The sequence below is a fragment of the Oncorhynchus nerka genome, linkage group LG10 (assembly GCF_034236695.1).
Source record: "Oncorhynchus nerka isolate Pitt River linkage group LG10, Oner_Uvic_2.0, whole genome shotgun sequence".
Classification (NCBI taxonomy): domain Eukaryota; kingdom Metazoa; phylum Chordata; class Actinopteri; order Salmoniformes; family Salmonidae; genus Oncorhynchus; species Oncorhynchus nerka.
In genome coordinates this window covers 52,378,156-52,390,434 of record NC_088405.1, presented here as the reverse complement: position 1 = coordinate 52,390,434, position 12,279 = coordinate 52,378,156, and positions in this window count along the sequence as shown.

The window sequence follows — 12,279 nt, the reverse complement described above, 5'->3', positions numbered from 1 at the left end:
GTACACGTGCATCAAAGCTGGGGCCGAGAGACTGAAAAATAGCTTATATCTCCAGGTCATCAGACTTTTTAACAGCCATCACTAACACAGAAAGGCTGCTGCCTACATACAGACTTGAAATCATTAGTCACTCTAACAAATGGATCACTAGTCACTTTATTAATGCCACTTTAACAATGATGTTTACATATCTTGCGTTACTCATCCCATATGTATATACTGTATTTTATACCATCTATTGCATCTTGCCTATTCTGCTCGGTCATTGCTCATCCATATATTTACAGTGGGGCAAAAAAGTATTTAGTCAGCCACCAATTGTGCAAGTTCTCCACTTAAAAAGATGAGAGAGACCTGTAATTTTCATCATAGGTACACTTCAACTATGACAGACACAATGAGGGAAAAAAATCCAGAAAATCACATTGTAGGATTTTTAATGAATTTATTTGCAAATTATGGTGGAAAATAAGTATTTGGTCAATAACAAAAGTTTATCTCAATACTTTGTTATATACCCTTTGTTGGCAATGACAGAGGTCAAATGTTTTCTGTAAGTCTTCACAAGGTTTTCACACACTGTTGCTGGTATTTTGGCCCATTCCTCCATGCAGATCTCCTCTAGAGCAGTGATGTTTTGGGGCTGTTGCTGGGCAACACGGACTTTCAACTCCCTCCAAAGATTTTCTATGGGGTTGAGATCTGGAGACTGGCTAGGCCACTCCAGGACCTTGAAATGCTTCTATACGAAGCCACTCCTTCGTTGCCCGGGCAGTGTGTTTGGGATCATTGTCATGCTGAAAGACCCAGCCACGTTTCGTCTTCAATGCCCTTGCTGATGGAAGGAGGTTTTCACTCAAAATCTCACTATACATGGCCCCATTCATTCTTTCCTTTACACGGATCAGTCGTCCTGGTCCCTTTGCAGAAAAACAGCCCCAAAGCATGATGTTTCCACTCCCATGCTTCACAGTAGGTATGGTGTTCTTTGGATGCAACTCAGCATTCTTTGTCCTCCAAACACGACGAGTTGAGTTTTTACCAAAAAGTTATATTTTGGTTTCATCTGACCATATGACATTCTCCCAATCTTCTTCTGGATCATCCAAATGCTCTCTAACAAACTTCAGATGGGCCTGGACATGTACTGGCTTAAGCAGGGGGACACGTCTGGCATTGCAGGATTTGAGTCCCTGGCAGCGTAGTGTGTTACTGATGGTAGGCTTTGTTACTTTGGTCCCAGCTCTCTGCAGGTCATTCACTAGGTCCCCCCGTGTGGTTCTGGGATTTTTGCTCACCGTTCTTGTGATCATTTTGACTCCACGGGGTGAGATCTTACGTGGAGCCCCAGATCGAGGGAGATTATCAGTGGTCTTGTATGTCTTCCATTTCCTAATAATTGCTCCCACAGTTGATTTCTTCAAACCAAGCTGCTTACCTATTGCAGATTCAGTCTTCCCAGCCTGGTGCAGGTCTACAATTTTGTTTCTGGTGTTCTTTGACAGCTCTTTGGTCTTGGCCATAGTGGAGTTTGGAGTGTGACTGTTTGAGGTTGTGGACAGGTGTCTTTTATACTGATAACAAGTTCAAACAGGTGCCAATAATACAGGTAACGAGTGGAGGACAGAAGAGCCTCTTAAAGAAGAAGTTACAGGTCTGTGAGAGCCAGAAATCTTGCTTGTTTGTAGGTGACCAAATTTGCAAATAAATAAATTAAAAATCCTACAATGTGATTTTCTGGATTCCTTTTCTAATTTTGTCTGTCATAGTTGAAGTGTACCTATGATTAAAATTACAGGCCTCTCTCATCTTTTTAAGTGGGAGAACTTGCACAATTGGTGGCTGACTAAATACTTTTTTGCCCCACTGTATATGCACCAATTCTTATTCCATCCCTTTACTTAGAATTGTGTGCATTAGGTATTTGTTGTGGAATTGTTAGATTACTTGCTAGATATTTCTGCACTTTCGGAACTAGAAGCACAAGCATTTCGCTACACTCGCAATAACATCTGCTAACCGTGTGTATGTGACCAATAAAATGTGATTTGATTCCTAGCTTGCTATTATGCTAATCAAATTCAACAATGCCAATAATGTTTTCAATTCAACCTTTGCCTTCAAAAGCGTCTCAAACGTAGAACATGTAAGAATAAACTATATCCATTGATTTCTACCATGCTGATATACTGTGCGGTCTAGAATGCCCTTCACGACAACAACTATTCAACACATGCGATAAATGGTGTTCTAAAGTGGGTTGTTCAAGCCCTGAATGCTGATTGGCTGAAAGCCGTGGTATATCAGACCGTATACCATGGGTATGACAACAACAAAAAACGATTTACTGGTCTAATTACCTTGGTAACCAGTTTATAATAGCAATAAGGCACCTCGTAGGATTGTGGTATATGCCCAATATACCACGGCTAAGGGCTGTATCCAGGCACTCCGCATTGTGTCGTCCCCAGCCACGGACTGGTTTCGTCCCCAGCCACGGACTGGTTTCTCCTCTACCGTCTGGCTGGCGGTACAGGAGCATTGGGAATCGGACCAACAGGCTCCGAAACAGCTTCTATCCTCAAGCACTGAGACATTTCAACAGCTAGGCGATTGCTGGCCACACTCACCCACAGTGTATCTGCACTGATTATCTGCACTGACTAAATGCTACTCACAGGTCTCTAGACAGACACTCACACACACCTACACTGGCAGTCCTGCACACACACACACGCATGTAAAAACACATGCAAGTACACACACACGGACGAACACACACACTGACACCCACACACATACATACATACACACACACCCACACACCACTTATACTGCTGCTATATTAATTATTATAATGATTATTTATCCTGCTACCAGTCACTTTCTCCTTACCCCTGCCTACATCTAAATCTACCTTAACAACTCCAGTATCCCGACCCTGTACATTATACATTTGGTACTGCTACTTACCCTGTATATACCCTATATATGCAAAAGTATGTGGACACCCCTTCAATTTAGTGGATTCGGCTATTTCATCCATACCCGTTGCTGACAGGTGTATAAAATCGAGCACACAGCCATGCGATCTCCATAGACAAACATTGGCAGTAGAATGGCCTTACTGAAGTGCTCAGTGACTTTCAAAGTGGCACCGTCATAGGATGCCACCTTTCCAACACGTCAGTGAATCAAATTTCTGCCCTGCTAGAGCTTCCCCGGTGAACTGTAAATGCTGTTATTGTGAATTGGAAACGTCTAAGAGTAACAGAGGCTCAGCCGCGAAGTGGTAGGCCACACAAGCTCACCGAACGGGACCGCCAAGTGCTGAAGCAAGTAAAAATTGTTCCCAGTTTCAACACTCACTACCGAGTTCCACACTGCCTCAGGAAGCAACTTCAGCACAAGAACTGTTTGTCGGGGATCTTTCATGAAATGGGTTTCCAAGGCAGAGCAGCTACACTCAAGCCTAAGATCACCATGCACAATGCCAAGCACCAGCTGGAGTGGTATAAAGCTTGCCGCTGTTGGACTCTGGAGCAGTGGAAACGCGTTCTCTGGAGTGATAAATTACGCTTCACCATCTGTCAGTCAGACTGACGAAGCTGTGTTTGGCGGATGCTAGGAGAACGCTACCTGCCCAAATGTATAGTGCCATCTGTAAAGTTTGGTGGAGGAGGAATAATGGTCTAGGGCTGTTTTTCATGGTTCGGGTTAGGCTCCTTAGTTCCAGTGAATGGAAATCTTAATGATACAGCATACAATGACATTCTAGATGATTCTGTGCTTCCAACTTTGTGTCAGGTAGTATTTTACTGGGTGACTTTCACACTTACTTGAGTCATTTTCTATTAACGTATCTTTACTTTTACTCAAGTATTTTTTTTTCCAGCACTGAAAGATAGTAAGACAACTGCTGGGTACAGCACATAGCTTTATGGTTTCACACAACTCGGACTAGGCACATGAGGCTTTCAGCCACTAGAGGGTGCTACTAGGACAAGACGTACACTGAGTGTACACAACATTGGTAGAACTCGGCTCTTTCCATGATATACACTGACCAGGTGAATCCAGGTGAAAGCTATAATCCATTTGAACGGGGTATGGTAGTAGGTGCCAGGCGCACCGGTTTGTGTCAACAACTGCAAGCTGGGTTTTTCACACTCAACAGTTTCCCCTGTGTATCAAGAATGGTTCACCACTCAAAGGACATCCAGCCAACTTGACACAACTGTGGGGACCATTGGAGTCAACATGGGCCAGCATCCCTGTGGAATGCTTTAGACACCTTGTAGAGTCCATGCCCCAACGAATTGAGGCTGTTCTGAGGGCAAAAGGGGCACAGCAACTGAATATTAGGATGGTGTCCTAAATGTTTTGTATACTCAGTGTATAAGCCACTAGTCCATATAATCATCTAGGAATACATCTCAACAAAACTGGACATAAATTACGACGTGATAGGATCTGTGAGAACCAAGAAACACTTTTAATCATAGCACCAGTCATTTAACATAAAATGACAATAGTAAAATGACAATAGTAGCCATTTCCCAATGTGCTCCACCTTATAATATTAATTATCTATATAAAGTAGTCATTCTCTTTAGTTTAGTTTTTTCCCTGATGTAACTATAATTTTGTTAAATAATTTGAATATTTGAACTATCCAAAGCTGCAAAAAAAGATTTCGTATCATAATTAGCGTTTCACCGTGACTTTTATTTTGAAGGCAAAATCGGAAAAACGGAAGTCTTAATATTGCTTGCCGGATGCCAATCCCTTGTTCTCTCTGGCTCTAGGGTTTTCCCGTGCCTCGCTGGTGGTCTATGGATGTAGTGCAGAGGGTCTGCTTATTTTTGGGTGTGAAATATTTGTGGGGATTTTTTAATATGACAAAAACATTTTTATGAATATCGCTAGATACAAGAGAATACCATCGTGAATACCATTTTATGTCTCTGTGTCTAGTATGAAGAACAGGAGGTAGTTTCACGAGCAAATGCTAACTAGTGTTATCACAATGACTGGAAGTCTACAAGAACAGTTGGCATGCTAGCTGTTCCAGTTTATCCGACTCTGGGGAAGTAGATAAATGGCCTCACTGCAAAAATCTCAAACAATCCCCTTAATATGGAGGACATTACTAATTACAGGGGTTTTTCCTCTATAGAATATTCTTAGGTGGGCCTCCTAAGTGGTAATGTTCGGGATGGAAAAACAGTTTCAGTGTCAACTTAAACGACCAAAACCAGATAGAAATCATACATAAATTATATTTTTATACCATCTTTGAGAACTACAAAACAAATCAAATCTATACAGTCAGGGATCGAAAATAAAAAGAAGTCAGGCATTCAGGCCCATACCCATTGATTTAGTTATGTTTGAGCAGCCATGGCAAAATGCATAGAATTGCAGGAAATTTGCTTTGAAACTGCAAAGTTCTTTCTCAGCTCTGGAATTGTTGGAAATTAGCTTAAAATCGGCAATATTTTCTTTCAGCTCAATGGAAAAATGTACAAAAGCAACATTTTCTCTCCACCGCCAAGATAGCTTTACCTTTCTAGCAAATAGGTTATGATAGAGTTTACATTTCCTCTTCCAATGAACTGTGAGGAGGCCAAAATAATATTAATAATAATAATATTAATTGATTAAACTTCTATAGAGATCATACATGTTTTTATTTCACCTTTATTTAACCAGGTAGGCCAGTTCTCATTTACAACTGTGAATTATGAAGCATGTGAATAGTTTTGTATCTAAAATCTATGTGTTGCAACATTTGAGTGCCACAGGGTATCTGAACATAATTGCCAGTCAGGTGCATCCCTTCATGGTAGCAGTATATCCATCTGCAAATATATATATTTTTCAGCAGGATAATGCCCCAAGCCACAAAGCTAAGCCATTTGTGGTTTAATTTAGTGCATATGTGAAGTTTCTGAAGGGATACATGACACACTTCATGTTGTTTGAATATCAATTTACTGTACTTCATTAGAACACATCGTATTTCATAATAGTGCTGAGATTAACATTTAAAAAATGTATAAAGTTCCTACTCATTTGTTGTTCCATTCAGGATAGTTTCCTCACTAATGTACCAGTTGTCAAGGTCACCTTTGATGAAGCCAGCGATGATAACAAAAACAAACACTACTGTATTTACTGCTGTAAAAAATCTTATTCACAATAGCAGACTCGTTAAATGCCAAATCCCTATGGAAGAAACAAGTGATACATTATTAGAATCAAGAGTAAGCTCATTGTTCACTATACAACATATATAGTTAGAGAGTTCTTTACTGTGACCATTTACCAGTTATTTTGCCCCATAAAACCTTTTTGATAATATAACTTGCCTGCCAACAGCATTCTGAGAGCAGCAGAAAAGAAGTCTGGATAGGAAGCGAGTCCTGGCAAATCCATTGCTGCATGTTAACCCAAAGAGTTGGCAATGGCATTTCCAATGAGTTCATCAAAGGTCCCACTCCATGCCCTGGCTACACTTGATGTTCCTGATCAGAGAAGAAAAATACTGTATCAAGAAACCACAGGTGGTTATGTTTGCTTTGTATAAAAAAATATATAGTATATCAATGAGACACTTTCAATGCAGCAGTGAGCTCTGATTGGTATTGTTTGAGCTCTGACGGAGCATCCAATAAAACAGCTTATATCTAATATTTCATATTGATTACATAGCTGTAGAGATAGGCAGAGCCAGGCTTGGGCACCCAAGCTCTAAATTCAGCATAGCACAGCCCTGCAAAGATGGAGGCTATTGCTGCCGCAAGGAAATATATAATTATACGGGGCCCAACCACAACCCTGGCCATATCTCCTGACAGCACATACACGCCAGCCTCCAGTGTGCTGCTATCCCCAAAGCCACCAGGTCAAGGGTCATCAGACATTGTTTGAAATTGGACACCTACCCCTCTGGCTCCATGGGCTTCCTAAGAGACAGGCTCTAGATGAACAGTAACAGCCTGGCACCAGACATTCTGCAAGAGCAGAGGATTTGTTCAAATATATTTGATGACATCATTTGGACAATCAACTCATTTAGAACGCTGTAAGTAATGGTAGGCCTATATTAAATCAGAAAAGAACACGAATGATTAAACCCACTTTATTTATCAAGCAATGACAGGCAGTCTTGGTTTTAATTATAGATATACTGAACACTGCTGTCTATATTGCTGATAAGACACTACAGACTAAACTAATATGACTGTTAACATTTGCATGCAGATCATTTAGTCTCTAGAATTTCATAAGTAGGATCATATTCTACATTGGACAACAAATTTGATCCCCAGATCAGATTGACAAATATCATATTTAATGTCAAAATCAAACAAGAGCTATGACCAGCCATAACCAAGAGTGGATTGTCTTCTCCTTGTCTGAATGTTGATATTAGATGCAGTTCTTGCATTGAAGAGATATTGCCTGTAGAACATCAGATGAGACCAGTCAGATCCATCCCATTGAGACCAAGGCTGCAGTACATATGGCTATAGTGCATGTCACTATAAGTAATTATACTGAGCTAACATATAAACACAACATGCAAAAATGTCTACGATTTTACAGAGTTACAGTTCATATAATAAAGTCCTAATGGGAAGCCAGGCCCAGCCAATCAGAATTCGTTTTTTCATACAAAAGAGCTTTATTAAAGACAGAAACACTCCTCAGTTTCATCAGAGTTCCGGTCGACTGGTCTAAGACGATCCCGCAGGTGAAGAAACCGGATGTAGAGGTCTTGGGCTGGTGTGGTTACACGTGGTCTGCGGTTGTGATGCCGGTTGGACGTACTGCCAAAGTCGCTAAAAGCAACGTTGGAGGCGGCTAATGGTAGAGAAATTAACATTAAATTCTCTGGCAACAGCTCTGGTGGACATTCCTGCAGTCAGCATGCCAATTGAACACTCCCTAAAAACTTGAGACATCTGTGGCATTGTGTTGTGTCACAAAACTGCACATTGTAGAGTGGCCTTTTATTGTCCTAAGCACAAGTTACACCTGTGTAATGATCCTGCTGTTTAATCAGTTTCTTGATATAACAGACCTGTCAGGTGAATGGATCATCTTGGCAAATGATAAATTCTCGCTAACAGGGATGTTAACAAGTTTGTGCACAACGTTTGATAGAAATAAGCTTTTTGTGCATCTGGAAAATTTCTGGGATCTTTTATTTCAGCTCATGAAACATGTCCCTCTAGGTTGTTCTGGATTCTGTCCTCTGTATTCGTAGGCACAAACCTATCCTGTGGCTTCTCTCCTGTTAACTTTCACTTCTCTGAAGTACAAGCATTTTTGGCAGATTTATGTTACATTTTAGATGTATTTGTCATTTCAGGAACAAAATAGGATCAGAATGATTTGTTCTAGAATTTGGACATGGTATGCAAACTGTCCAAAATTGGTGATCTCAAGGGGATGTTTTAGAGAATATGTCCAATAGATGGGGTTTTTAATGAATTGTCCGTTTTTGTTTTATTTAATTATTGTATTTTTTTATTCAGTGTTGTGGTGTGTAGTATCTTGAATAGACCAACATATAATTGGAGGATACAGGATGTAATCTTACTTTGGGTCCATACCCAAAGTTCTTGGTATACACTGAGTCTCCGACTACAAAACTGCGAGATTTTGCATGTTTCTCATGGTAAGTTTTCGGTCCTGCTTGCTTAGCCTGCACCTTACTCTTTAGGTCTGGGTGTATCAAGTCTAACGTGCACCTCAACTTCCTCCCCATCATCATCTCAGCCGGTGAAAGTCCGGTGGTTGACTGGACTGACACGATAGCTAAACAACGCTCTACTCAGTTGTCTCCAACGAGTCGCCTGTTCTCTTTTTCATTAGCTATTTGTACGCCAGAACATCTCTCTACCAAACCATTCGGCGCAGGGTGGTGTGGTTCCGATGTGTGATTCCACTCTTTGTCATGAACTCCTTAATGTTCTCACACACTAAACGCTGAGCATTGTCTGAAACAATCATCTCTGGAATGCGATGAATACTGAAACTGTTCCTGAAGCACTACACGATAGCAGCAGATGTAGCTGAGCTCACTGGATATACATCCAGCCATTTTGAGTGAGCTTCTACTATCACCAAAAACATCTTCCCCATGAAAGGACCTGCATAGTCTATGTGTAGCCTTCTCCAGGGCTTAATGGGCCACTCCCATGCATGGAGTGGTGCACTAGCAGGTGCTTTCCTTTTCTCTTGACATGTGGTGCATGACTTTACCTTCCTTTCAATGTCAGAGTCCATATTAGGCCTCCACATGTAGCTCCTGGCCAAGCCTTTCGTTCGGGTCATGCTGGGATGACTCTGATGTAGCTGTTTCACCATCGCTGTGTGTCCTCTCTCTGGAACAATGATACAGGCTCCCCACAGCACACAGCCGTCCTGGGCACCTAGCTCATGCTGTCTCTGTTTGTATGGAGCAAACTCGGGTCCCACATTGTGATCTGGCCACCTCCTCAGTGTGTACTCGCTGACCCTCGACAGGACTGGATCTTTCGCTGTCCAGCTCTGGATTTGCTGGGAGGTCATCAGTGGGCTGTTCTCCTGGTCCAACATCAGCACTCGTTCCTCCGGAGGCGACTGCTTGGACACTCTGGGAGAGGGAGTCGGCTGAGAGCATCTGCATTGCCATTGTCCTTGCCATATGCTCATATGCTTGTAGTGTTACTGCCCATCTGGTCTGTGGACTTTTCCATGTGAATATTAAAGTCACCAAAAATTAGAATATTATCTGCTATGACTACAAGGTCCGATTGTCACGTTCTGACCTTAGTTCCTTTGTTTTGTCTTTTGTTTTAGTATGATCAAGGCGTGAGTTGGGTGGGTTGTCTGTTAGTTTGTCTATGATTTTCTATTTCTGTGTTTGGCCTGGTATGGTTCTCAATCAGACGCAGCTGTCAATCGTTGTCCCTGATTGAGAACCATATTTAGGGAGCCTGTTTTCCATTGTGTTTTGTGGGTGGTTGTTTCCTGTTTAGTATTTTTGTTTCACCTTTCAGGACTGTTTGTTTGTTGTTTTGTCTAGTGTTGCATATTTCATTAACTAATAAGAACATTTACCACGCTGCACCTTGGTCCTCCTCCAGACGACAAGCGTTACACCGATAGGAATTCAGCGAACTCAATGAGGAACGCTGTATATGGCCCAGGCGGCCTGTAAACAGTAGCTATAAAAAGGGATTGAGTAGGCTGCATAGATTTCATGACTAGAAGCTCAAAAGACGAAAACGTATTTTTTCTGTGTAAATTGAAATTTGCTATCTAATGTCTTGCTTGTGTTTCTTGGCCCAAAAAAGTCTCTTATTATTGGTGTCCTTTAGTAGTGGTTTCTTTGCAGCAATTACACCGTCTCCTCTAAACAGTTGATGTTGAGATGTGTCTGTTACTTGAACTCTGTGAAGCTTTTATTTGGGCTGCAACTCCCCTCCAAGTCTCCGACCACTACCTTGTATCCTTTTCCCTCTCGCTCTCATCCAACACTTCCCACACTGCCCCTACTCGGATGGTATCGCGCCGTCCCAACCTTCGCTCTCTCTCCCCCGCTACTCTCTCCTCTTCCATCCTATCATCTCTTCCCTCTGCTCAAACCTTCTCCAACCTATCTCCTGATTCTGCCTCCTCAACCCTCCTCTCCTCCCTTTCTGCATCCTTTGACTCTCTATGTCCCCTATCCTCCAGGCCGGCTCGGTCCTCCCCTCCCGCTCCGTGGCTCGACGACTCATTGCGAGCTCACAGAACAGGGCTCCGGGCAGCCGAGCGGAAATGGAGGAAAACTCGCCTCCCTGCAGACCTGGCATCCTTTCACTCCCTCCTCTCTACATTTTCCTCCTCTGTCTCTGCTGCTAAAGCCACTTTCTACCACTCTAAATTCCAAGCATCTGCCTCTAACCCTAGGAAGCTCTTTGCCACCTTCTCCTCCCTCTTGAATCCTCCTTCCCCCCTCCTCCCTCTCTGCAGATGACTTCGTCAACCATTTTGAAAAGAAGGTCGACGACATCCGATCCTCGTTTGCTAAGTCAAACGACACCGCTGGTTCTGCTCACACTGCCCTACCCTGTGCTCTGACCTCTTTCTCCCCTCTCTCCAGATGACATCTCGCGTCTTGTGGCGGCCGGCCGCCCAACAACCTGCCCGCTTGACCCTATCCCCTCCTCTCTTCTCCAGACCATCTCCGGTGACCTTCTCCCTTACCTCACCTCGCTCATCAACTCATCCCTGACCGCTGGCTACGTCCCTCCCGTCTTCAAGAGAGCGAGAGTTGCACCCCTTCTGAAAAAACCTACACTCGATCCCTCCGATGTCAACAACTACAGACCAGTATCCCTTCTTTCTTTTCTCTCCAAAACTCTTGAACGTGCCGTCCTTGGCCAGCTCTCCCGCTATCTCTCTCAGAATGACCTTCTTGATCCAAATCAGTCAGGTTTCAAGACTAGTCATTCAACTGAGACTGCTCTTCTCTGTATCACGGAGGCGCTCCGCACTGCTAAAGCTAACTCTCTCTCCTCTGCTCTCATCCTTCTAGACCTATCGGCTGCCTTCGATACTGTGAACCATCAGATCCTCCTCTCCACCCTCTCCGAGTTGGGCATCTCCGGCGCGGCCCACGCTTGGATTGCGTCCTACCTGACAGGTCGCTCCTACCAGGTGGCGTGGCGAGAATCCGTCTCCTCACCACGTGCTCTCACCACTGGTGTCCCCAGGGCTCTGTTCTAGGCCCTCTCCTATTCTCGCTATACACCAAGTCACTTGGCTCTGTCATAACCTCACATGGTCTCTCCTATCATTGCTATGCAGACGACACACAATTAATCTTCTCCTTTCCCCCTTCTGACGACCAGGTGGCGAATCGCATCTCTGCATGTCTGGCAGACATATCAGTGTGGATGACGGATCATCACCTCAAGCTGAACCTCGGCAAGACGGAGCTGCTCTTCCTCCCGGGGAAGGACTGCCCGTTCCATGATCTCGCCATCACGGTTGACAACTCCATTGTGTCCTCGTCCCAGAGCGCTAAGAACCTTGGCGTGATCCTGGACAACACCCTGTCGTTCTCAAATAACATCAAGGCGGTGGCCCGTTCCTGTAGGTTCATGCTCTACAACATCCGCAGAGTACGACCCTGCCTCACACAGGAAGCGGCGCAGGTCCTAATCCAGGCACTTGTCATCTCCCGTCTGGATTACTGCAACTCGCTGCTGGCTGGGCTCCCTGCCTGTGCCA